General features: G+C 40.7%; 1 protein-coding gene across 2 annotated transcripts in view; it reads right to left on the bottom strand.

The window, feature by feature from the left end:
* PIP4K2A (phosphatidylinositol-5-phosphate 4-kinase type 2 alpha) overlaps positions 1-27,190 on the bottom strand; it is a 194,742-nt gene that overhangs the window by 108,634 nt on the left and 58,918 nt on the right. Inside the window, exon 1 of one of the 2 annotated variants that reach the window (XM_049881850.1) lies at positions 25,969-26,864. The exons of the other annotated variant lie outside the window; for it this stretch is intronic. The gene's annotated coding sequence lies outside the window, so the exon portion shown is untranslated. Of the gene's footprint in view, positions 1-25,968; positions 26,865-27,190 lie in introns of those variants that run through there. 2 annotated transcript variants of the gene reach the window in all.

Here is a 27,190-nt window from a genome sequence, read left to right as displayed (position 1 = left end):
AAATCAACTGTCACTGTTGCATGATTCATTATTTTTCAAAACATGTCATGCCAATTAATATATATTTCCTATGCACAAATACCAAACTGTCAAAAGAACAAAAAGTGCTACTGTTTGTTTTCATTATTTCAGGAAAAAGAGTACTTAACAGTCACAAGAGTTTTGCACAAATAATTCTCTCCTCTCTCACCTCCCCCCACAACATCCTATGTACTCTACTGACTCTACACATACATAAGCAAAATAAAACAGAGAAATAGATGATAAAAACCGACCCACTGCCGTCGTCACAGCGACCCTATATTAGACCAACTGACATTCATTTCTCATTCTCCATATGCAATACTCCCAGATCTAACTCAGGCAGTTCTCACTGGCTTTCAAGCCTGGAAACCTCTAAAAGGTTGGCACAGGGACTGTACTCTTTGCTGTTACAAGAGTCAAACTTTTCTTTCATCATATTTCAATAATCTTTTGGTACCTTTTTTGAATCATTTGGAGCTAATAGTTTTCATTAAGGTAAAGAACAGACTGTGGGCATTTAATCTAATTTTTCTCCTAGCATTACAAAGGAGCCAGACAGTTAAGCGGGCGGCTGCTAACCGAAAGGTTGGTTGTTTGAACCCATTCAGCAGCTCAAGTGGGAGAAGGACCTGGTGATCGGATCCTGTAAAGATTACAGCCTAGGAAACCCTATGGGGCAGTTCTACTCTGTCACATGGGGTTGCTATGAGTCAAAAATAGACTCGAGAGCATATAACAACAACATTATAAGTAAATTCCTAGGAACGGCATATGATCACTGAAAACAGTCTCTCAAACTGAGGAATAAGCAGTGCAGACCTTAGTGAATTTGTTTCCTTAATATTTTCTCACGGATGTCTCTTTTTAACTCTGATGTATTTCCCTTTCTCACCCTAACAGCTAAATAAAGGTTGAGAATCTTGTGCATGCTTGTCTTTGGAAAACGAGATTTAAAGAATTCAACAAGGTTTAAGGCGTATCTGAAAGAGAGAAATGTGATTCAGTTAAAGTTTTGTCAACTCTAAATAAGTTAATTCTTGGAAATTTAATTTTCTACTTCTAAACACTGTTGTTGTTAGCTGCTGTTGAATCAATTCTGACCCAAGGTGACCTCCTGTGTACAGAGTAGAGCTGCTCCACACGGTTTTCAGGGCTGTGACCTTTTGGAAGCAAATCACCAGGCCTGTCTTCCAAGGTACCTCTGGGTGGGTTCAAACCACCAACCTTTTAGCTAACAGTCCAGCGCTTAACCGTCTGTGCCACCTGGGGACTCCTGTTCTAATCATAGCAGAGGAAAATCATAATTTTTTTGTTTTTAATAATGAATGTTTCCCATGCTCTCCTTTTCCCTCTTGTCATGTGTGTCTCAGGAAAGGCCAAAGGACTTAATTTTACCCACACCCGAATTTACCTACGTCCAAGTTTAATTCCCGACCAATGTGCCTCACGTGCAGCCACCACCCCTCTGTCAGCGGAGGCTTGTGTGTTGCTATGATGCTGAACAGGTTTCAGTGGTGCTTCCAGACTGAAGATGGATTAGCAAAAAAGGCCTGGTGATCTGCTTTTGAACACCAGCCAATGAAAACCCTGTAGATCACAACAGTCTGATCCACAATTGACTTGGGGATGGTGCAGGACTAGGCAGTGTTTTGTTTCATCGTGCATGGGGCCTCCATGAGTCGGGGGCCAACCCATCTGCAGCTAACAACAACAACAGTTGCATGCTAACTGCTTTACAGCCCTTCTCATGTAATCATATTAACGATTCTCTGAAATGGGCACAACTGTCATGCACCCTCCTATGCCTCCACCACTGGGATAGAGAGGTTACAAGACTGGCTCAAGGTTGCAGACACCTGTAAGTGGTCCCGTCAGATTCACACCTGGTCAGTGCAACTCCAGAACCTGGGCTCTCAGCCATGACATTCAACTGCCTCTCATTTTATATACTCATAAATAAATGAAAAGAACATAAATGTAAAAAAGAAACGAAAAACACCCGTTCAACTGCCTAAAGTAACCAGAGGAAAACTGCTTAAGGGGCAGATGGCAATTAGATAAACACGAAGCCTCTATGTAAAATACACTTGCCCAATTTCTAGAAATGTTTTCAATTCTCTGCTTTTTGTTTTACCCAGTCACCCACAGTAAAAAATCCTCAAGACAAGCTTTCAGCTTTGCCTCCTTTTCCGCTGAAGTGCAGGAAATCTCAGAGACACAGTGGGTGCCGATTCCCTTTTCAGCTAGGCTGTTGTTATTCCTTAACGCCACACCCAAAAGCTGTTTGTCATTCTACACTCTCTAAAACTCTTCACACAACTGGTAAAGGAGAAGAAGGGCAACAAATGCTAACGGAACACTTCAGTGCAGTTTTATTTTTCTCAAATCTCTGCCCCAGTAGGTGGGGGGAGGGCATGGGGGCAACTGGGCATAAGCAAGTGAGGGTCCAATCAATTGTTTCCACGTGTGGAAAAAGTTAGCAGTCATTATGAGCTGGAATCGACTTGACAGCAGTGGGTTTGGTTTCTGGTAAGATACAGCGTTAGAAGCATGGATTTTAAAGCCAGGAATGTGGTGCGGATTAACTGGGTTTACAAAAGCCCTTGGCACATGGTGAGCGCTCCTTAATGTCAGCTGTGGTCACTGTCATCAATATACCCATAGCGCTGCCCCAGAATAGGCCCATAATAAATCTTTGCTGAATTTGGGTATTTAAAACAAATTGTGGTTAAAGCAAAATAGGAGCATTTGACTTAAAGTTATGAACATGCGACTAAACTGCGAAGCTGCAGCTGGTTCCCTAGGGCAGACACACTGCACCTGAGCGTCCATGCCAACCTGAACACCTGTAACCTGTGTGCTCGTAAATTACAGCACAGACCAAACCCTCAGCCGAAGGGGAGCGGGGGAAGCAGGACCCACCAAAACAGGAGGCTGTTCTAGAAGTGGCTTTGTTGGTTCCCTTCCTTACCATTGGCCAATCCAAGAAAACTATGAATCACACCTTCTATTATGTGAACCTGTAAATGTCCTTCCTTAGTATATCACCTTCCCTTCCTATAGTACTTCTTGTTTACTTTTCACGTTCTTTTCCTTCACGGCTGCAAATCTGGGAAACGTTTAGACACTTGCCGACAACACTGATCAAACAACTTCAGAACTCTGTATACTTTTTTGTTTAGCCCTTTGCAGTAACGTTATACCATAGTCTGTGTATATTACTGCTAACCTGTTTCGCAGATTACTCCTTTATTTATTATAATTAAACAGCAACTTTAAAAACCTGAATTCAGAAAACCAGTTAAGGGGTAATTATTCACATTATATAAAATGACTGCTTTAAAAAGGGATTCACTAACGTATTCCTTCCCAAAGCCCAATTCTTTCTCTCTGTCTGTCAGTGTCTCCCTCTTAACGCACCAAAGTTTAAAAATCTATGGAGAAACCATCGAGGAGGGAGCATACACAACTAGTCCATAAAGCAAAAGTCATCTCTAACGTCACCAAATACTTACTGACCTTTGCTAAGCTGAAGAATGTCTCCCTTAATTAGCAAGTTTCACCTTTTCTAAAAGCAACCTCTACACTGGGTGGTTTGTGTCCCCAGAGAAGATTTCTTATTTGTGTAAAATCTGGGCCTTCCATAGGAGGTATATAGTGCTGCTACATTGGAATTTTAAAGATGTAATCTATGTATCTCCAAACTTCTAAAAGATCTATGTAGTGAAAGAAAACCAGAAGAGGGGGCTCATGACAAAGTGACAGAAACAGACATCTGCAAAGATGAGTGTGAAAAGTGCTGGGAGCATGGGGTGCTGTGACAGCAGCGAGGAGGAAGAGGCCATTACTCACTGAGTTTGTCTGAGGAGGAGATATTGAGCCAGACCTTCATGGAGGAAAAGGCTTGGAGAAAACAAAAACCAAAACCCACTGCTGTCGATTCCCACTCATAGTGGGACCCTATAGGACAGAGTAGAACTTCCCCATCGTATTTCTTTACAGCAGCAGGCTGCCACATCTTTGTCTCAAGGGGCAGCGGGTGGGTTCAAACCGTCAACCTTTTGGTTAGCAGCTGAGCACTTAACCACTGCGCCACCAGGGCTCTTCTGGTAAAGACAACACGCCATTAAACATGGGAAATGTCAGTGAAGGGCTCAAGCTGATGGGACTCTGAACGCCAGGCTGAGAAGACCAGCCTCTGTTCTGCGGGCAGTGAGGAGTCATGGGAGGCTGTGGGTCAGGCGGGCTATATGATGAGGACCCCCTAAGAGGCTGAATTCCAGAGCAGTGTGTGGAATGGTATGTGGGGCAAGGATGAAGACTGGAGGCCAGTAATTGCAGTGTGAGCCTGGGGCAGTGAGATCTGGGGCACAGGATGTGGTTGCTAGTAAGGAAAGGGAGGGGTTAAGAATGCTTATGAGGTTTCCAGCCTTTGAGAACAGTGAAACCATTACCTAAAATAGCAAACGCAGAGAAGTAAATTTAGGGTATGTTTTAGATGAATTATTTTCAGGTGCTCACAGGTTATTCACAGGTGATGTTCAACATGCAGTTATAAATGCGGTTCTCAGGCTAAACATACCTAGATGTGGGCTGCGAAGAGAGATTAATTAAGGCTTTAGGAACCACCAGCTGCTGTCAAACTGATTCGATTCAGGGCAACTCCATGTGTGTCAGAGAACTGTGCTCCACAGGGTTTTCAATGGCTGATTTTTCAGAAGTAGATCCCCAGGCCTTTCTTCTGAGACGCCTCTGGGTGAATCCAAACCCACAGCCTTTTGTTTGACAGCCAAGAGCATCAACCGTTTACGCCACCCAGGAACTCCAATGCTCTGAGGAAGAGCAGCTATAGGAATTGAGAACGCCACAAAGGGGTTCAGAGTAAAAAAGGACAATGGTCAGAATCTTCAGAAGAGGACTCTTCGAAGGAGTCTGAAAAAGAGTACTTAAAGACAGAAGAACTAGAAGGGAATAGGAAACTTCTCCTGGCCACTCAATGAAGTACAGACACCCACTTCTACCATCACAAATAATTTACTACACCCTCCACCCCATTTTATTTTTTTTCAGGTCACAGATACTGTTAAGCAAAAACTGCACTGCTACCCTCTGAAATGTTACAATCTAAGACAGAAAACAGACGTGGAAATGTACTTTAAATTATCAAGGCCCATTAAAGTACAGGCTTCAAAAATACAAATTCAAGATATGAATATGTGGTAGACTGCACATTAATGATTCCCAAACACATCTCTCCCTATTCATACCCCACGTAACCCCTCCAACAATGACTCTGTTCTTGGCCATGACTCTTGCTTTGGCCAGTGGGACATTGGCAAATGAGACTGTAAGCAAAAGCTTAACACGTGCCTGTGCACTGGGGCTTATCCTCCAGAAAGCTGCTGTGGGATAGCCCAGCTAAGCAGCAGACACGTGAGTGGGGTCCCCTGGACCTGCCCACCCAAGTAGATTCCCCAGGTGATGGCAGCCATATGAGAGAGACAGAAGAACTGCCCAGCAGAGCCTAGCCCAAATTGTAGAATTGTGAGCAAAGAAAAGAGTTGTTGTTTTAAGCCACTAAGTTCTGGGGTAGCTTGTTATGCAGCAATAAATAACTGCTATAGAACATTTCAAAGGTGGGGGTAAAGTACATATATATGGGAATGTGAGGAAGAATAAATGTAGGGAAAGTCTTAGGTTTAGAATGGGAGGTTATATTAAAAAAAAAAAAAGACTAAAAATGGACTGATGATTTGAAATCTGGGTTGGTCCCTCTGACACTAGGTACTTTTTCTAGTTAGCTCCTTATAAACCATTATATTCTTATATGTTGATTCCACCCATAATAATCTACAGATTTAGATTCCAGAATTTAAGAGCAAACCCACTACCACTGCCGTCGAGTCGATTCAAAAGGGACCTAGAAATCACCAAAAGATTAGGAAATTAAAAACCAAAGAAGTGTCTCATCTTAAAGTTATACACCTAATTACTTTCAGAGTGTTAAGACCAGAATCCAGGTGTCCTACCACTCAGCCCAATATACAGGCCTTTGGACTACACCAACCTGCCCAGTCATATGACCACACACACCAACCTGCCCAGTCATATGACCACACACCCTCTGTAATGCAGTTTTTACAGGTTCTATCCACAGTTTCGCTAGCCTCAAGAAAGCTAGCATGGCTCATGCCTTAGCACACAATGGGCACTTGGTCTTTTGTTCTTTGTGCAGTGAGGCTCAATGGCAGGGTGGGATCATCCAGGTGGTGTTTAAAGAAGTAACACAGAGCAGGATAAGGAGCATTCAGTGTGCTGGTTAAGAGGATGCAGTAATAATGTTGCTGAGAAGAAACCAGAACTCAGGCCTATCACCACCAAAGCAACCCAGGAACAAAAAGTGTACAACCATAAAACCACCCACAAAACATGTTTATTAAACATTTAGCCTTGAAGAACATCAAGTCACAGAAAGTACAGTATTTGTTTACTAAAAGGCTCTCTTCATAGAATGACTTCAAATGGATTATTTGAAAATAAATGCTAAAGACAGTTTTGCAATGGAGCTATAAATGAATATAATCTCTGGAAAATTTGCCCTTCTGAGATCCTGCACTCTGCAATTTGGTTGGCTTATCCTCACATCATTGTTCCTCCTGCACAGTCTCCCAAGACCAAACATGACAGTGGAATCTGCACTAATGATTCCCAGTGGGGCTCTGGGAGTGTTGCAATTTGGATAATACCCTGCACTTTGAAGCAAGCTCATTTTCCTGGTTGACCACACTTGCTAAGAATAAATGGATATAATTAAAATTAGGTTTTGATTTTTTAAAAAAATCCCTATATTACATAAAATTAGAAGTAAAACCCATTGCCATCAAGTCAATGCCAACTCACAGTGACCTTACATGACAGAGTAGAGCTGCCCCCATAGGGTCCCCTTTCTTTGAACAGTCTCTTCTTGTTCCAACTCCCTACCCAGTTATATAAGTTAGTGTGTGTGTATATCCATATTATTATGTTATCCAGGTTCTTTGGATAATTTGCCCTAAACTTAAAGCCTCTCTCAACAACTCCTGTTCTCTCCCCTCCATAGAATCAGTCTTCCTATCTTTTTAACTTAAGTATGAACCAAAAGGAAAGGGCACCAGTTTTTTTTTTTTTTTTTATGAACCAAAAGGAAAGGGCAGGAAGAATCCAATAGAAGTCCTCATATTCCTCCTTCCCTCTTCTTTTTTCCTACTTTCTCTTTTTTTTTCCCCCTCCCCACGGCTCCCCTCTCTCATAGCCGTCAAAGATTGTTTCTTTCTGTGTGTAAATCTTTTCATGAGTTTTTATAATAGTGGTCTCATACAATATTTATCCTTTTGTGATTGACTTATTTCACTCAGCATAATGCCCTCTAGATTCATCCATGTTTTGAGGGTGTTTCGCAGATTGACCATTGTTCTTTATCACTGCATAGTATTCCATCGTGTATATGTACTAGAGTTTGTTTATCCATTCATCTGATGATGAGTACTTAAGTTGCTTCCATCTTTTTGCTATTGTGAATAATGCTGCGAACACAGGTATACATATGTCTATTCACATGATGGCTCTTATTTCTCTAGGATATATTCCTAGGATTGGGATTGCTGGATCCTGTTTTTATTTTTTATTGTGCTTTTAATGAAGGTTTACAGATCTAGTTTCTTACTAAACAATTAGTATACATATTGTTTTGTGACACTGGCTGCTAACCCCTTGACATGTCAACACTCTCCCCTTCTCGACACTGGGTTCCCCAATTCCATTCCTCCAGCTTCCCTGTCCTCTCCTGCCTTTTCATCCCTGACCCTGGGCTGGTGTGCCCATTTGGTTTCATATACGTGGCTGAACTATGTGTATTATTGTTTGTTTTACAGGCCAGTCTAATCTTTGGCTGAAGGATGAACCTCAGGAGTGACTTCAGTACTGAGTTAAAAGGGTGTCTGGGGGCCTCTTCTGTCCTATACGGTTGCTACGAGTCAGAATCGACTCGACGGCAATGGGTTTGGTTTTTTGGTTTCGGGAGTTATACTCTTGGGGTTTCTCCAGTCTTGACCAATAAGTCTGGTCTTTTGTTGTGGATCTGAATTTTGTTCTACATTTTTCTCTAGCTCTGTCCAGGCCTTTCTATTGTGATGCCTGTCACAGCAGTCAGTGGTGGTAGCCAGGCATCATCTAGTTGTGCTGGACTCAGCCTGGTGGAGGCCATGGTAGCTGTGATCCATTAGTCCTTTGGACTAATCTTTCCCTTATGTCTTTGGTTTTCTTCATTCTCCCCTGTTCCCGATGGGGTGAGACCAGTGGAGTATCTTTGATGGCCACTTGCAAACTTTTAAGACCCCAGATGCTACTCACCAAAGCTTTCCTACTTTCTCTTGATTCTACCTAAACACTTTTCAAAATAAACTTTTCAATGGAAATTATGTGCTAGTCACCTATTAAATAGGGATCGGTTTTAAAAAGGGAGGGAAAAAAACCATTTTTCTACTGTTACTCTATCTTCAATAACACAAAATTCTATGGCACACTTTTTTGGCTTTTTTTAGGAAAGAATTACAACATGGGACCTTGAAGTTCACTGAAGAAGTAGGTCTAAAAATCATGGTGCCTTAGAATATTTATTATATTTTTTATAAAAGATTAAAAATATTATACCTAAATAAGAGTCTGACTTGTAACTATCTACATTTTTAGTCCTCACAAATCTCAAGTACTTGTTTTTTTAAAAAAAATACTTTTGTTAACAATACCCTGAGGCTGTGGCTAACAGGGCCATGCCAGATACCAGCTGCTGTCAAGTTGATTCCTACTTGCTGTGACCACATGTCAGAGTAGAACTGTGCTCCACAGGGTTTCCAATGGCTGATTTTTCAGTAGCAGATCACCAGGGCTTTCTTCCAAGGTCCCTCTGGGTGAACTTGACCTGCCAACCTTTCGGTGAGCAGCTGAGTACATTAACTGTTTACACCACCCAAAGACTCCAACAGGACCATGGTAGAGGGCATATTCTCCAGGCTTTAAGAAGCACCAGCCCATACCTTCAACTAGTGGCTGCAAAAGCAAATTAGTTTGATTATACTGATGGGGAAACAATTACACATGGTCAGATGTAAAGTCAGGAGGAGGAGAAAAAAGAATCCTCAAGACACAGCATCTCCCAAATAGACATTAGAGAAAAAATTCAAAGCATACAAAATTAGGCAATAAAAGGCAAATATAGGTGAAATCCAATGAAGCCAAGAAAGAATAATACCAAAAGCACATTCAGGTAATTGTCAACTTTTACCACGAATGTGCTCAAACCAAATAGAGCTCAGAGAAACCACAGCTCAGATTTCCAAAACACTCTCTTTGGTTCCTCTTTTACTTTACAGTTAAGAGAAATCAAAGTAAGTTAAAAAAAAAAAAATTAATGTTTTAATTAAAGACACCAAAATAAACATCTCTTAATTTCTCCATTCAAGAATCAAGTTTAAGAGTAAAAAAAGTACATATGTCCCCAACATTTATCAGGTCCAAATTGCCTTGGAAATGAGCACAGAAAATGTGAATAATACACCCATGAATACAAATTAGTAAGAACACAGAGCACACACCATTCACAGAAAAATAAACACCCAACTCTCAAGTTTCTTTAAAATCAAGTGTAATTTTCACAACACAAAATGCCTCTAATTTTCCTAATTAAAACCCTTGAATGGACTAGTTGCTATAGCTAATAAAAAGAAATAGCCTTAGTTTAAAATTGAACATCTTTTTTAGTGATTTCTTCCCTTCAATAAGCATAAAGGGATTCATACGAACACCAACAAAACTAAAAAGGTTTATTTAATTCATAGAAGCAGGAACAATTAAAGCCATATAAAATGTCTTCATCTGCACAAATTCACAATCCCTTCTTTAGAATACTCTAAGGAAATAACTATGTTGAATTGTATCCAATTTCCACTCATATTTCAATTTCCAAACTTAATTAAAATTGGCAGTTTTACTAAGAAGAATCAAATTTCAATCAAATGAGTGTAATCTTTTTTTTTTTTTTTGAGAAAAAGCAAAAGAAAAACCAGGATGTCCCAAGCAAAGGATTAACAGAGCTTTGATTAGAATTGAAAGCCATGAGTTAAAGAGGTGTTTTGAACTACCACTTCTATTAAAACACAATCCTTTACATGAGGTTCCCTGGATTTTTTAAAAATTCTAGAATACTGAAAGAAAATGCTTGACTTAACATAATAGGGATTCATAAACCACTCAAGAATGAGGACTGTATTACGTCTGGGAAATTCACTCCTTAAGTATCTCCCTTGGTAGCACCAGGTATTTTCCTACCGAGAAGCCTGGGCAACAATCGAGCAGTTACGGGTGGGTGGGGCCGAGCGTGACACAAGATGGATCCCACAGAAGAGCGTCAGCTTGTGTACTAACACAAGGTGTTTTTAATGGAAATGAAGCATTCTGTAAAAGGGTCGAAGGAGCAGCAGAACAGGCTGGAAGGCCAGCAGCTGTGGCATAAACTCAGAGTGGCCGATTCCCAGTGCCCTACAAAGGACCAAGAGAGTGGATTATGCTGACGCTGTGTAATAAGGCAGCGCACCCGGTGACCTACGCGATGCCTAGGGGATTTGCCTGCCCTCCTCATGGAGTTCTGCTGAAAGAGACAATTATGGACACATCCTAGTCATCAGGCTTCTCCAATTTATTTACTTTCTCCTCAGCCTGGGAATGTGGAATCTAGGCTCCGGTGATTGACACTAAGTTACTTAAACATGGCTCAGTTTTGTATTCCCTAACGCAAAGTGGAAATAAACTGCAGCTGAAATAGAAGATAAGCAGTTGTAGTTAGATGAAAGAGGAAGGTATATAATATTTACAGAAACACGGAGCAAGAATGTGGAGCCTAATGAGCTGCAGGAGAACAATTATCAAGCCAAAAAGCAATACACAGTTCTACAAACTGAGTGAAAGATTTGGAAAAAATATATCATCTACTAATGTCTCATTTTGGAAAAAAATATTTTAATGTTTTTAATTATTTTATATGTCCAAGCCTTATCAACCAGACCACTGGCAAGATATACTCGTGAAACAGCAGTGTTTTTACAATTTATCGTCAGAAAACCTATTATAAATGGTATTATATTCTATGACATATGATACTGCAGACAGAAAAAGCAGTTTTAGATTGGAGGGTGCTCTGGAGACCACCTAACTGAATCCCCTCATCTTAACAGGTTCTCATCTCACCTGAGTAGAAGATGAAGTCCTTACCTGGGTTAAGCCTCTACATGGTCTGGCCTCTAGCTGGAATCTCCCACAACTCTTCCCTACCTTCATCAGGCACAGCCCTGCTGGCCTCTTTCCAGTTTCTCAAACATGCTCCTGTTTCATGCCTTTGCCCTAGCTGTTCCCTTTGCCTGGAGCAGTCTCCCCTAGATATCCCTTACCTCAAGTCTCTGCTCAGTGTCACCTTAGTGAAGGGAGCACCCCTCGCCACCTTACCTAGCACACACCCCACCACCTTCTGCCCCCTTCACCAGCTTGAATTCCCTCCACAGTACCTGTCACCACCTGACATGATAACTGAATCTGTGCATTTTGTTTATTTTTGGTATCTCTCTCCTAGAATGTAAGGCATGAAAGTGGGGACCTCATCTGCTTGTTATTTTTCCTAGCGTATGTCTCCTAGGGCCTAGAATATTGCCAGATTTATTGTCATCATTGTTAGGTGCTGTCCAGTTGATTCTGACTCATAGCAATCCCATGTGACAGAGTAGAACTGCCCCGTAGGGTTTTCTTGGCTGTAATCTCTAAGGAAACAGATCGCCAGGCCTTTCTTCCTCAGAGCTGCTAGGTAGGCTTAAACCACCAACCTTTCAGTTAGCAGCCGAGTGCTTAACTGTTGCACAACCAGTGCTCCTTAGATACGTAGTAGGCATTCCATAAATATTGATAAGTGAATTCAGTGACAACCAAATCACCATTGTATACTGAGTGGCAGCTTCCCCTAAGTGCAGAAGGAAAAGACCAGCTTCTGTTTAATTCCAGGTATGCCTAGATACCCCAAATCTGTAAGTTTAAGTAAATCTCACACAACCCTGTGTTTTCCAACATTTACTACCTGCTCATTCCTCCTCTCCTCTCCACAGGTACTTACCAAAAGGGCAAAGAAATATCAAACTATCAGGTGGGATCAAGTCATTACAACTGGTCAGAATTTACTTTCAAAATATCATATTCCCCTAACAAAGCCAGTTAGTATTTTATATTGCATGGTTTCCATATAAGCTAAAAAATTCATTATGAAAACACAATTTTTTTTAGGAAATGAGTAAGAATTACAAAAAATACTAATGCGTGTGACACTGTAAATTTATGTCGCTAGTTATTAAAATAGATTACTTGCGAAGGAATACAAACAAGTAGAAGATAATACTGTAAACTTTGCTACAGATACCAAATGGAGAATGTCCTGAAAAATGAGCTCATGTGGTATCATAATTAATAATATAATTAGCCTAGATAAAAACAATTTTGATTTTATGTTCAACTTTCCTGAGGAAAATGACAGACTCTGCAGTGCACAACAACAATCAACAACAGGGCTATACCTGAAAGCCAACATTCCTATGGACAGAGGAGTAACTTCGGTCACAAAAGACCCTGCCTTTTGATACATGGCTTACCCCTCAGTGAAGAGAGTGCCTGTCCTCAAACATGACTCCAGAAAGAGCCAAGGCAGGAAGGGTGGAGGGAAGGGAAGATTAAGGTTTCCTTTGGCTTCTGCCTATATTCTTACTTTAAAAATAGTTCCGATAGCCTTTCACTGAGTTGTTATCCTTTAACCTCTCACAATGAACGTACAATAGTTCTAACAACTCACTGGGTATTTTGCTTCAAGTTACCCTGCACTCATCTAATAGGTGGAGGAGGTGGTTTTAAGTACACATATTCTTCCTTACAGCCTTGAGCTCTGAGAGGCAGGAAGACTGGTTTGAATGGCAAAAAATCAAGACCCCCCCTTATTTTTGCTGAGAATAATTGTTTGGAATGCTGCTCTGTTTGTCAGAGTAAGAGCTACAGTACACAACTTGTGATTCTAACTCTTCAGGGACATTTTTTCTTCCCTTTGAACCTAAGTGGGTGTAGGGACCTGAGGTGGTTCTCCTTGAATTTCCCATGAGGAGAGCGCTCAGCTTGGACCCACTGGCAGCCTGATGTCCTCTGCAGCGTAAGAGCTAGTACTGATGCCAAGTTTTAAACGCTTACTAAAGACAGACAAAGATTATCCAGCTAGATCATTGTAGAGAGAGGTTGGCTGATGAGTTCTTTTCTTAATTACTGCCTTCTAAGTATTTATTTATTTATTTTTAAGTATTTAGATTAAGCAGAAGCCCAGCTATTCTCACAGAAAAGAATCAGCAGAAGAAAAATTGTAGAAAAGCTGACTAGGCTGCAAACTCAGCTGACCCCATCTGTGCTTTCCCTCTTTAAAAAAAATAATAAAAAACACCGTTTACTTACACTATAGTTTTTGCTTTCTAATAGGGGCTTTACTGCTCTCAGGCAAAAGTGGGACAGGATAAAAGGCTTCATAACTACTATTATTATTATTATTCTCATTATTTCACGGACCCTAAGAAGCCTGTTGGAGTTAATATGGTTAATACGCTTGGCTGCTAACTGAAAGGTTGGAGGCTTGAGTCTATCCAGAGGCACCTTGGGAGAAAGGCCTGGCAATCTACTTCCAAAAAACCAGCCACTGAAAACCCTACAGGGCACAGTTTTACTCTGACACACATGGGGTTGCCATGAGTCGGAATTGGTATGATGGCAACTGGTTAAGAAGCCTGTTAGGAGTGTGTATGTGTGCCTACATGCCATTTTCAGTAGCATGGCACTGGGAGAAAGAATCAAATTCTAAGTCTTTTCAGATAGGTTAGTATCTGAAGTATTGTGTGTTTTCCTAATTTGTCTTAAAGTATGGGCATCATTATTTTGTGAATGGGTTTGCGGGTGGAGGTGGAGCCAGGGACACAAAGAAGAAAATGAAAGGGCCATTAGGAGGCATGAGTTAAACATATCTATGAAAAACAGCACCTATGGCAAGCACTGAAGTTGCGCCCCTCAGGGGCTTAGCGAGGGTGGCAAGAGCCTGGGGGCAATCTCTAAATTGCGCTCCCCACCCCCCAATTAAAGAGCCCAAGGTGATCTCTAAATTGTGCCCTTACTCCCCAATTTCAAGATGAACAGACGCTGAAACGCCTTCCGCCATCTTGTCCGACTGCCTCAGTCAGGCACCTTTCATACTCATGGTGCCTCTAAATGTCATTCGGCTCCTTGTCTGGTGCCCCCTTGGGCTTGAGCCTGGGGGGGACGTGCCCCCTTCTGCCTCACGCAACGCTCCCCTCGCTTCCTCGCTACGCCTCTGTATCTACCATGCGAGAGGGAGGACGTAGTGCCTTAGTACAGGGATAATATAAACTGCTCAGTGGTGCCTCCGTCATCAGCCCCACCATCACCCCCCTTTGAAGTGGCGCCCAGGGCACGTGCCGCACCTGCCATACCTAAGATACGCCTCTGGTATGCACTTCTGGGATTGGATGGTTGAGGAATCTCATTTTAACCCCCTCCCCTAGAGTCATATGATCTATACAACTTCAAAGAAAGTGACATTAAAAAAGAAAAAAAAAGTGACCCCCCCAAAAAAGTCTGTATGCAACAACATAGAAGAAAAAAGGTGACTGGTGAATGGCTGACACGAAATTATGCTTCCTACAAAATAGCCATCCCATCTTTGCTCCAAGTAACAAGGGAAATTAATGGCTCAAGCGCCTGAAATATCACAGAAGACGACTGTGGAGGCCCTCTGCACAGCGGGTTCAAAGAGGAAGCTGAAGAATTAAGATGCAGTAAATGACCAACAAAAATATGCTACTGAAGACAAGTCTATGCAAGTGACCCTTTGGGATTTTACACAACAAAATCTCCTGTGATTTGCAAGAATTCAGCATTAGCCCTGGAAACAGAGGGGTGAAAAATATGAAACAAAACAATGTAGAAAAAGAAATAAGAACTGTGTTCTGACAAAAGCATTTAGAAGATAAAAATGAAAATCAAGGAGAACATCTCAGGCACATCTTCACTTGCGTTGAGCCATTCCTATCTGGAACCCTTCCCAGGTCCTTTCCTAAATCTTTCCATGTTTGCAAGCTGTTCACATTTGATCCCCTACCTCCTCAAAGGCTCCCCGAGATATTCCAACCCTCACTGACCTTCCTTTCAGTCTCTACACCTCCAGAGTACATTAACACACAACTCAACACTTAATTATACATGTCCTATTACTCATAGTTCTTCATATGTGTTTGTTCTCTTTTTTCTGCCAAGGTTGTATATTAACATACAGTAAGAAAAAAAAAATTAGGTGCCAAGCAATGAGCGATATGTGTAGAAAATATTCAGACGATTAAAACACAGGCACCTAGTTTAAAAAAAAAAAAAGAACAGTTAATTCCTCAAATCTGCATAGTATAGTCATTCATTTAACACTCATTAAACAGCCCTCAGGTTATTACTACGTCAAAGAGGGAAAGTAATGTGAAGAAAATTCCTTCCATGGAACAGCTTCTTTTCATTACTCCTCTTATTGAAATTTTTATGAATGCCTTTGAAAACTTTTAACCGCTTGTTCCAAACAACGAACTTTCTGCCTTTTCCAAGTATTTATTTTCCCTCAGATTAAAAAACACTCATTAATATTCGACTCTTTCATTTCATCCGCACCTCTGATGTTATGGGAGGGGCCCTGAACCACTCGACCTTTTTTATGCAGTTTGTCTCCAGGAAGAACAGAAAACTGATTAACCACAAATGAACATAAAAAAAATGCCCTTGCTCTTAGTGTTTGAAAACAGGCACATGTCCTTCACATGCTTAAAGGCAACAGATACAACTGAATGTAACTATTTAAAACATTACTCCAAACACAATGAACAAGAAGCGGCTTTGCCAGACCACACTGAATTTGAGAGATCAATTTGAGGCTGGAGAGTCTACACATTCCTGAAACAAGAGAACAAAATTGACAAAGAGAGATTCACAATTATCAGAAGGTAGCCCAAAGAAGTACCATTTGCTTGGGGGAAGTCAGCACATTCTATATAATCAGTATCTTACTTTCAAGGATAAATCCTCTGATTTCCCTCCAAATCTCACTTTTACGAGCCCGAAAGCCCTAGTAAAAATAATTCACTAATCTGGGCATTGGAATATTTTCATTCATTGTTCTAATGGGAGTTTAGTTATATGCCATTGAATTTTTCAGAATTAAAATCTCTCTAAGAGTTCTTGCCTTTGTAAGATCAAGCATGCATTTATTTAATGGTTTCTCCAGAAGGTGTTGCCAAATTCTAAAAGTTCTATCATGCATTTATTCACCCATTATCAAGCAACTTATGAATAACTGAACATTTTCCCATATTCCACTAGCAGACTGGTCTATAATGTCTCTAAGTTTCTTTCTCCTTTGACTATAATTTTTCCACTTCAAAAGAGAAGTTTCTTTATTGTTTTAATTTCACATTTTAAAAGTATTAACTTGGCTGTGAAATGAATCGTCTTTCACATGAAAAGGGCAGCGTGGCTGGAGTCACTGTTGAATTTGAGATCACACCCTGAGCCAAAATCCATGTTCAACTGCCATCTGTTTTCTGTGTAAGTGCTGTGTTGTGCCTGGTACATGGTTAGCATTATAAGGAAATATGTTCCCTGTTCTCCAGGAGTTAACAGTTTGATGTGAAGAGAGAGGTGATGCTGTACACATCGGGGAAGTAAGACGTCTGAGAGCACAGGGAATGCAGCTATAGAGGCTGCCCTCACTGGCTAATGATTAACCGGAACCTATTTTTTTTTTTATTGACCTAGTTCACCCCCAAGGTGTGAGCATGTGGGTGGGTGATAATACCAGGCATGGGGTATACAGCTACATAATGGAATAGCCAAATTAACTCAATAAAAAGAATAAAACATGACCCCAGCAGTAGCTTGTGAAGGAAGGCTTGGCCTTAGGCAACATTCTTAAGTAGATTTATTTTTTCAGCAAACTACCACCAACCTCAAGTTCTTTTCTGCATTTCCCTTATGGCCATTCATACTCCCCTCTCCTCCTACCAGGTCAGGAAAGGTCCTCCTGCCTCTCCAGCAGAAGAATGTGAGGAACACCCACAATCTCAGGGTTTACATACTTTCTGTTCTTGATTCATCCCCTTCCCCCATCAGTCTATCAACTCCTTGGGGACAGAGACCATGTGTCATTCATTACTCTTTGAGTTCCGGGAACTCACCCATGCAATCTGGCTCAATAAACATTTATTCAACTAAATGGGCATGTTTCCAGACTATACCCAAAACTTTTCTAGCCTATTCTCCCATCAAAAGTGGCCTACTCTATGTCCCACTCTCTCGGGGCCTTCTTAGGTACAGCTGATCTAATAATCAATTAGAGGCATAATTAGTGGTGTAAATGTTCTGCTGTCAAGTCTCTTACTCTTTTTTAGCCTGTTTTCTCATGTAATAGGGCTATCCACCCTCTATGCCTCGCTGGGAAACCCTGGTGGCATAGTGGTTAAGTGCTACAGCTGTTAACCAAAGGGTCGGCAGTTTGAATCCGCCAGGCACTCCTTGGAAACTATGGGGCAGTTCTAACTCCATCCTGTAGGGTCACTATGAATCAGAATTGACTCGAAAGCACTGGTTTTTTTTTTTTTAATACCTCACTGTGAAATGTCAGAGTACAACATCATAGTACTATATAAACATGAGGGCAGATTTTAGCTAAAATTTATTGTTGATTACCTGGATTTCTGCCCTCGAAAGCTTATTCTCTCATTTAAGGATTATTTATGGTATATCAAGACAGTCGATAGAAGCCCTGGTGGACCAATGGTTAAACACTCGGCTGCTAACTGAAAGGCCAGGGATTTGAACTTACCCAGGGGCTCTGCAGTAGAAAGATCTGCTGTGGATCTGCTCCAGTAAAAACGATAGCCTCGAAACCCTATAGGAAGTGCTATGCTGTGACACAGGGTCACCAGATGTCTAAATCGGCTCAACAGCACCTAACAACAATAAGTTGATAGTCTTAACAGAGATAAACTCATTTTTAAGTTTATTTTTCTAATATGGCCTAGCTGCTAGCAGGACTGGACATATGAATCAACCTTTGTATTTTCTAAAAGTGGTCTATTTCCAAAAATAAAAATGTTCCCTGCTAAATTAGATGCTAAAACTATATATAAACTATATATACGTTACAAGGAAACCCTGGTGGCATAGTGGTTAAGTGCTACAGCTGCTAACCAAAAAGGTCGGCAGTTTGAATCCACCGGGCGCTCCTTGGAAACTCTGTGGGGCAGTTCTACTCTGTCCTACAGGGTCACTATGAGTCGGAGTTGTCTCGATGGCAATGGGTTGTGGTATACATATATATGTGGGTGAATATATACATATATATACACACACGCAGAGAGAGCATAAGATTTGCCATTGTAACCATTTTTAAATGTAGAATTCAGTGGCATTAATTACATTCACAATGATCCACAACCTTCACCGCTATCTACTTCCAAAACTTTTTCATCACCCCAAACAGAAACCCCAAACTCATTGAGCAGTAACTCCTTATTCTCCCCTCTCCCCAAGCCCCTGGTAATCTCTACTTTCTGTCTTTACGAATTTGCGTATTTTGGATACTTCATGTAAGTGGAATTATACACTATTCGTCAGTCAGTATCTGGCTTTTTTTTTTTTTTTAATCTGGCTTATTTCACTTAGCATGTTTTCAAGGTTCACCAAAGTCATAGCATGTCAGAACTTCATTCTTTTTTATTTTTTTTATGTGTATATAAAAGGAGCCCTGGTGGCGCAGCAGTTAAGTGCTCGGCTGCTAACTGAAAGGATGGCAGTTTGAACCCACCAGTCACTCTGCTGGAGAAATATGTGGCAGTCTGCTTCTGTAAAGATTACAGCCTTGGAAACCTTATGGGGCAGTTCCACTCTGTCCTATAGGGTGGCTATGAGTTGGTATCAACTCAGCAGCAATGGGTTTGGTTTTGGGTTTTTATGTGTATATACCACATTCTGCTTATGCATTCATCAGTTGGTGGATACTTGAATTATTTCCACATTTTGGGTGTTGTGAATAATGTTGCAATGGACACTGGTGTACAATTATCTGTTTGAGTTCCTGCTTTCAATTCTCTTGGACATGTAACTGGGTCATATGGCAATTCTATGTTTAACTTTTTGAGCACCTGCCAAATTATCTTCCACAGCAGCTGCACCATTTTATATCCTTATCAGCAATGGACAAGGGTTCCAATTTCTCCACAACCTCCCAACACTCCCTATTGTCTTTTTAATTTTGTCGTCTTGCTTACTTTGGACACATCACCAGAAAAGATCAATCACTAGAAAAGAACATCATGTTTGGTAATGTAGAGGGTCAACAAAAACAAGGGAAACCCTCAATGAGATGGGCTCAAACATACCAATGATCATGAAGATGGAGCAGGAAAGGCACGTTTTGTTCTGTTACATACAATGTCACCATGAGTGGGAGCCAACTCAAGGCAACCAACAAGTGGGTGTGAAGTGGTATTTCACTATGGTTTTGATTTGTAGGAAATACATGGATTTTCCTTGAATATGTCTTCTACCTTTTTCTAACTGCTCTTTGTCTAGCCAACTCCTAAGTGTCAAGGGTTCTCCGGGCTCGGGCCTTCTCAGTCCACATCCTTTCTCAGGGCTCTCTCTTGACTGCATGGCTCTGTCTCATCTAGTACATGTATTGACTCCCAGACAGATAGCTCCAGTTCGCACTGTTCCTCTGAGCTCCACACCTTTACATCCATCTGCTTTCTGGACATCTTCACTTAAGTGGTTCAAAAGCACCCTCAGTACCCAGTTAATCATGCCAGAAATCAGAGATTTAGATTCTTGACACTTCTTTCACCTTTATTCTCCACATCCAATCACTCACTAAGTTGATGAGTCTATCCCCTAAATCTATGTCCAAACCTCTGTTTCTCTCCATTGCCACCCTAATCTAAGCCACCCCCATCGCTCGTCTACAGTCTACCGCAGCAGGCTCTTACCAGGTCTCCTTGCTTTCATGCTTTGCCTCCTCCATTTCACTCTCCAAACAAGAGTCACTGTGATCTTTAAAAAAATACTCATTTGATATCACTCAAAAGATGACTTCCAATTACTCTTAGGAAAAAATCGTTACAGTGACCTCAAAGCTTTGCCTGATCACTGGTCTTCTCAGTTCCATCAGTCTCAGACCTCACGTGTGAAGTTTCCTGTGCTTGGAACGCTCTTACCTATCCCCCCCCCACCCACTTCCTGCTTCACCTGGCAAACTCAACTCCACCCTCAAGCCTCTGCTTATACTCATCTTCCTGAGAGAGGCCTTCCTGGTACTCCGCCCCCATCTCCAGCTTAAATTAAGCCCCTTATTATTTATTTTCAATGCATGGTGTACATTTTCTTTTTAGACTCAGCACAATTGTGGTTATTATTATTGGTGTAATGTGGGTAATGTCTGTCTCCCCAAGACAGTAAACCCCACAGAGCAGAGACCATGACTGCTGTGGTTAGTGCTACTGCCCCAGGATCTGGCTCAGTGACCGACTGACATACTTTCTTCTGAGACACCTCTGGGTGGGTTCAAATCACCAGCCTTTCAGTTAGTAGTCCACCACTTAACAGTTTGCACCACCCAGGGACTCCTTCCTTACCAGTAAAGATCTAGATAAACCAAACCCAAATCAAACCATTGCCATCAAGTCGATTCCAATTCATAGCGACCCTACAGGACAGAGTAGAACTGCTCCATAGGGTTTCCAAGGCTGAAATCTTTATGGAAGCAGATTGCCAAATCTTCTTCCAGAAGAGCAGCTGCTGGGTTCAAACCACTGACCTCTCAGTTAGCGGCCAAGGGCTTAACCACTGCGCCACCAGGGCTCCTATATAAAATTACAATTCCCTACCTTCTAGCTCAATCTAGAGCAGCTTCTTTATCATTCAGATTTTTGAGTCACTTAATACCCACTAACACATTTAATTTCTGACTAGCTAAATTGGCTTCAGTAGATTCTGTTTTCTATAATTGAACCCTGACTGGCACAGTGCTCCATGTGTGCTGAATAACAATTAATATTCATGAATTAATTTACAAATTACACACATGACAATTTTAAACTTTCTACTTTAGCAACTGGCTTACAGACCACTGCATGGTGATATTTTGTGGGGTGACTTCTTTGCAAAACCATCCCTTCATAGTGATCAATACTGTAGTTATATTTTAAGGTAAGGAATTATTAAACTCAGGAAGTTTATATACCTAGGATAAAAACCATCAAGCCTATTATTTTCCAGGTTGAAGGTAATATTTGCTTTTAAAATAGTCAAACATGTATTAAAACTAAAAGCTGAAAAAGTCTACCACTGTGTGGCAAGTTCTCAGTCTTATAACTCAGGTTACACTTAACACATGTAACATGTGGAAATGGAAAATAGTATTTATTCAATGAACAAAATAATTGTTAATTCCTAACTGGAAATGCTCTTTGTTCTACTTATCAGTACTCTTCAAAAGAAAGGGACATCCCTGCGGGGTATGAATCATAGCGTAAATTAAGTTCAGGGCCACTCTCAGGACAACTTTCAGAAGGAAAACACAGTTTTAAAAACAGATAAGGAAAAATGTATGGAAAAGGAGGAAAGTCTTCCCCTCTTGCCTTAGCTATGGGGGGGCGGGGGAGACAGTGGAAACCAAGGGAGGCCAAATGTTCTAAATGAGCAGCAAAGCCACTTCCTGCCCACCCCTGCCCCCATCTACTGCAGCTGAGGATCCCCTAAGACCCTAGGCCACAGAGGTGAAAAAAATTACTCTAAAAATTCTAAATCCTTTTGTCTTCTCTACACAGGCCAGTTTCACTACAGAAGTGAACTATTCACGACAATAGGCTCAGCATCCACCCATCTTAACCTTTCTCTTCATGACTCAATTCAGCAAATACACACAGAATGCTGGGGTGTGAGACAGAAAGTGGAAGGTGGTTCCCGCCCTTAGCTAAGTAGCTTATAACGTAGCAGGTTCCTGTTACAGAATCGCTGGGGTTAAATCAGCCTGTAGCAGTGGCCACCTCTTCAGTCTGCTTAAAGAACTCTAGTGTGAGATGCTGCTTCTGAGATTTCCGTAACTGGTCTATCAATCCTACACTCCAAAAGTCAGAGAAGATTTTGGGAAAGGTTTGTATTCTGAATAAGCGACAATCTGTAGATGAGTACTGATGCCAAGACAGAGCAGCTGTAGCCTCTGAAGTGACCGTACGTTTTGTAAATAGTGGGTTTTCTGGTGAGTGGAGCAGTGTCCCTGCCTGTTTCGGGGCCAGGGTTTATTAACATGGAGGAAAAGAAACGTTCCAGCTAGGAGTTCTGGAATAGTAAATGACTTTCTGCTGGGTACAGATATGCCTAAGGCTCTTAATATTTCCAAGTTAATTTTGAAAAACAGATGTTTCAGTAAAATTTTCAGGAAAGTTTAATCTCATAATTATTTGCAGAAATGCTATGAAAACATTCCTGAAGGATGAATTATTTTAGTTCCTCAAGTTTGGTTGGTCAGCACTTGTTGAACTTCTCCCTAGGAGAAAACTATTAAGGAAATAGAAAACACAGCTTTCACTTTCCAAGACTTTACCATTTGAGGAGAAAAAAATTAAAGACAAATACATGTAGTAGAAAAGCGGTTCAAATTACAACGTATAAAAAAAAATTATAGAGAATCATATTAAGTACATCTAAGCAAGATTTCAGAATTGAAAAAAGGTATCAGGTGGGAAGGTGGTTAACTAGAGTGAAGAGTACTAGTTGCATTGTCTCTGAGAAGAAAACATTTCAAAGGAAATGTAAATTTTAAAAAGATGCAAGGGTGATTATCATATAATTATCAACAAGGGATCTAGTCCTCCTTCCTGGTTTATCACTCGTCATACAGTGGCACACCCCTAAGTGTTTGGGGGCAGCATGGGGCAATAGAAAGCCATGGATCTGGAGTCATCAGACCTGGATTGTGTAATACTGAGCAAGTTAAAAACTCTGAGCCCTCTCCTCATACTTTTAAATAGGGACTATACGTCATCCAGCTCTATCGCAAGGTATCAATTGAGATATGTGAGTGAGAGTGCTTTGGAAACTATGAAAGACTATGCCTCTGAGATTTCAAATTAAAGAAGCCAAAGAGCAATGCTATAGCAAAAGCAGTTCTGGAGCTTCAACCAAGAAACATAGAGGCGACAGAAATAAGTGGACTAAGGAAACAGTGCCTCGTGTGAGGCAGGAAAATGAGATAGTGTTGGGGTAGGGGGAAGGCATGTTGTGAAAGATAAGGCCTGGATCTACTTAAGATAAGTTGACAGAAGTTCTGAAGTACCACCAACGATTTGACCTAACCGAGTTCCTTAGATTTTTAAGCAGAGAAGATGAAATTCTTAATCAAAAATAATGGGCATTGTGTAAACTGCCACCATCACAGTTCTCCATGAATGCAGACATAGATGATTTATCTCCTCGGCTGGTCCCTCTGCATGAGCTAAAGGTCCTGTATTTTGAGACTGCCGCCATGATTTATAGAACTTGTGGTAGTTTATGGTTCTGCCTTTGCAGAACTTGATGCTTCTGCACAAGATTTGAGTTCCATGTTTCAAAGGCTGTCTCTTGGTTAAGCCAGTTCATAGCTGTATAATCTTTTAAATTTGTTTTGAAAGTACAGGTAAGAACAAAGAACAGAGGCAACCACATATCATTTTTGATGTATTTCCTTCTACGCTTGTTTCCCCCTCATTGTTCTTTTTTTCTTTTTGTTGTTGTTCAGAATACACACAGCAAAACACACCAATTCAACCGTTTCTACATGTACAATTCAGTGACACTGATTATAATCTTCGAGTTGTGCAACCATTCTCACCCTCCTTTTCTGAGTTGTTCCTCCCCCTTTAACATAAACACACTGTCCCCTAAGGTTTCTTTCTAATCTTTAGAGTTGCTATCGTTATTTTGATCCCGTATACACAGTTCTTAAAAGAGTACAATGCTCAAGGCAGGTGTTTTTTTACTAGTTAAGTTAGATTACTGTTTGGTTTTAAGAAAACTTCATGGAATATTTTTGGTTTAAGACATAGATTTTAACAGGGAGATAGTTTCAGGGTTTCATCCAGCCTCCATGGCTCCAGGAAGTCTAGAGTATTCTAGGTTTTTTGTTCTAAGCAGTATTCAGATGGCTGAGATCATGCTGTAAACAATTCTGTATACTAGTTTTTCTTATTTAAAAATTCTTCAAAATAATTTCGATAGGTGATCAATAACTATCTATTGAAATAAGGATATGACTAACTGGCTAGAAAGAGTCTAACATGCATCTGTACCATAATTTATTTATTTTTTAGTATTGCTGAATGACTCCCAAGCTTTTTGTCACATCTACAATTTGTCCAAGTTGAGAGTTTATCTTCTATGTCCCTGTGTCAGCCTTAAGGGTTGGCTCTATTATGCAGTGTTACATCATTCCACTGGAGAGTCACAAAGGGCTGGAACGGACATCATCAATTCTGAGAACACCAGGCATTCCTCACTGGTGTCTTGGGAGAGTCGAACTAAGAATCCTACCCATCCTTAAAGGCCAAGTTCATATCCATCTGTGCTCAATGCAGCTTCAATGCCCCAATCACTCCAGCCCTCACTTATATCCTTCTCTCAATTCCTACAGCACATTTAATGACATAATCATATAACTACCCTCTTAATTGTTTAAAGCCAAGTTGGCTTTCCCTCTTGTATTAGTCCTGTTTACCTGTGACACATACCTGCTGTCTTGCTGCTGAGCATCTATTCAGCTACATCTGGTGATGGTGCCCATATTCTCACCTGGGGAAAGCCCCTCCCTGATTCCCAGCCCTGTCACAGAAGTGGAACATGTAAATAGTACCCAAGCGATAAGCACTTCCTGTTCCACTGGCCACGCAACTGCTTCAGGGACAAACACATGACCCACTATGGGCCAGTGAGAGTCAGGCCCAAGGCTTTTATTCAAACTGTTAGGGGAAGAGACACTTTCCTGCTGGACTCAGAGATGGAAAATGTAAAGCTCTAGCTGTTGAGGCCATCTTGCCGCCACAAGAGTCAAGATAAAGCGAACACAAAGAAAGCAGAGTCGAGAGAAAAAGAAAAGAAAAAAAAAAAACAAAAACAGGTAATGGTAAACCATTCGAGCTTTTAGACCAAACTACATCTAGATTTTTAGATACATGAGTCAATAATTTCTCTTTTTGATTAAGCCAGGCTGAGTTATGTTCTGTAGCTTGAGGGGTGAGGGGGGAGGCCCTAAATGACTTTTCAATTAGATTTTAAATTTGCTGAGCTTACTGGGCTGGTGTTTAAGCAGCCTCTGGTTCCCAACCGTGCCAACAAGTGTTGACCATTTAATGTGCACCTTGGGTCCACGGTCATGTTTTAGTTTGCTTTGTATCTGCCCCAACACCTAATAGTGTGTGTGACTGACACACCAAATATCTGTTGGTTACTTCCCAGAACTCAGACCTCCAAAGGGATGGAATACAACACTTTGATAAGGATCGCCCCCATCAGTGCCCACTGGTGGAGACAATCATCTTGGCAATGCAATGCTTCCTGCCCTCTGTGACTAAATGCATTCACCTAGAGGTGAATATGAATCCCAAATAACTCAGCACAGTGAATGATCTCTCGGCACAAAATACCAGTCATTGTCAACATCTCCATATTTCAAGGACTAATATTTGCCTTTTAAAGAAATGTCTTAAAATTTACCTTTGACTTTTTAGGTCTGTAATAATTCCTCCAAGAGCAATTTCAGGTTTTTCTCTTCACCTGAAGGATCTCCAGAAGAATGCCTTTAATTTCTCATTGCTTTCCCCCAAAAGACAAAGGCCATTTTCATTAAAAGGAAGACTGTTTTGACAAGAAAAAAGATTTTAAAACTAATTTAGATTCCACAGTGATAAACGTGTCTTCATTCTTAATATAAACGTCTTCTAAAAGATATGCCCCACCAGAGAAAACAAGGATCTGATATACTGCTTGAATTTTGGAAATGTGTTCTCTATCACATGTGACTCTTTGAAAGGCAGGAAGTATAGTTGGTCTGCCCGCCTGAAAAACTTAAAGCCCATCATGTCCAGGCATGGAATAAGAGAGAGCAGATGAGAATACTGTTATTAACACTATCAGTATTAACAGGTGCAATCATGCTAAATTTCCGATACAGTATCCTTGTGGGGTGTGTGTGTGTGTGTGTGATATGATACAAGCTGGTGCTACTGAGGAATCATTTTCAGCTGAACTTGTAAATGGGATCCACCTTTTTTTTTAGGCTACAAACACTACTGATGTCACTACTACAGAAATATGTGGCACCAGAAGTATAGAAAGGAAAAGAAATGTGCCATTTTTTCTAAAAAATCATCTATGAATAAAATGTAAAAATGCTTTTACTCACCTGAGGGGGAAAAAGTTTTCTAAAAAATTCCTTTGTTGAAATTTTCAGGATTAGGCTTTCAAGGTTTTGCCTTACCCAGACTGTGTGGCAGCCAAATGCCACACCACGGTACATCATTTTAGAGAAATACTTCTAATTAGAAATTTTTAAGAGTTACAAAAACAACTCAAAGTACTGAATATGATATAAACTGCAACAGAAGAAATATTTGGACTGCAAGGTTATTCCTAGAAAGAACTGAAACTCTTTACAAAATAATACCATCTTTACTACTTGAACTAAGTGCACTGGTGTAGAAATCAACCATGGCATCTGAAAAATTTTATATACATATAGGAAGCTAAGAACTTTTGAAAAATATTACATGCTAAACTGATGCAAATAAATTAAAAAGAAAAACAGGAAGGATAATAGTTTTAAACTATCAAAAGGCCAAAATATACAGGGAGGCAATGGAATAACTCAAATTCAAAGAACCACAATTAAAAGGAATTCCATACTATCTGTTAAAAATAAATAAATAAGCTTCTCTCA

This window comes from Elephas maximus, chromosome 4, assembly GCF_024166365.1.
Source record: "Elephas maximus indicus isolate mEleMax1 chromosome 4, mEleMax1 primary haplotype, whole genome shotgun sequence".
Taxonomy (NCBI): Eukaryota; Metazoa; Chordata; class Mammalia; order Proboscidea; family Elephantidae; genus Elephas; species Elephas maximus.
This window is presented reverse-complemented; position numbering and strand designations above follow the sequence as displayed.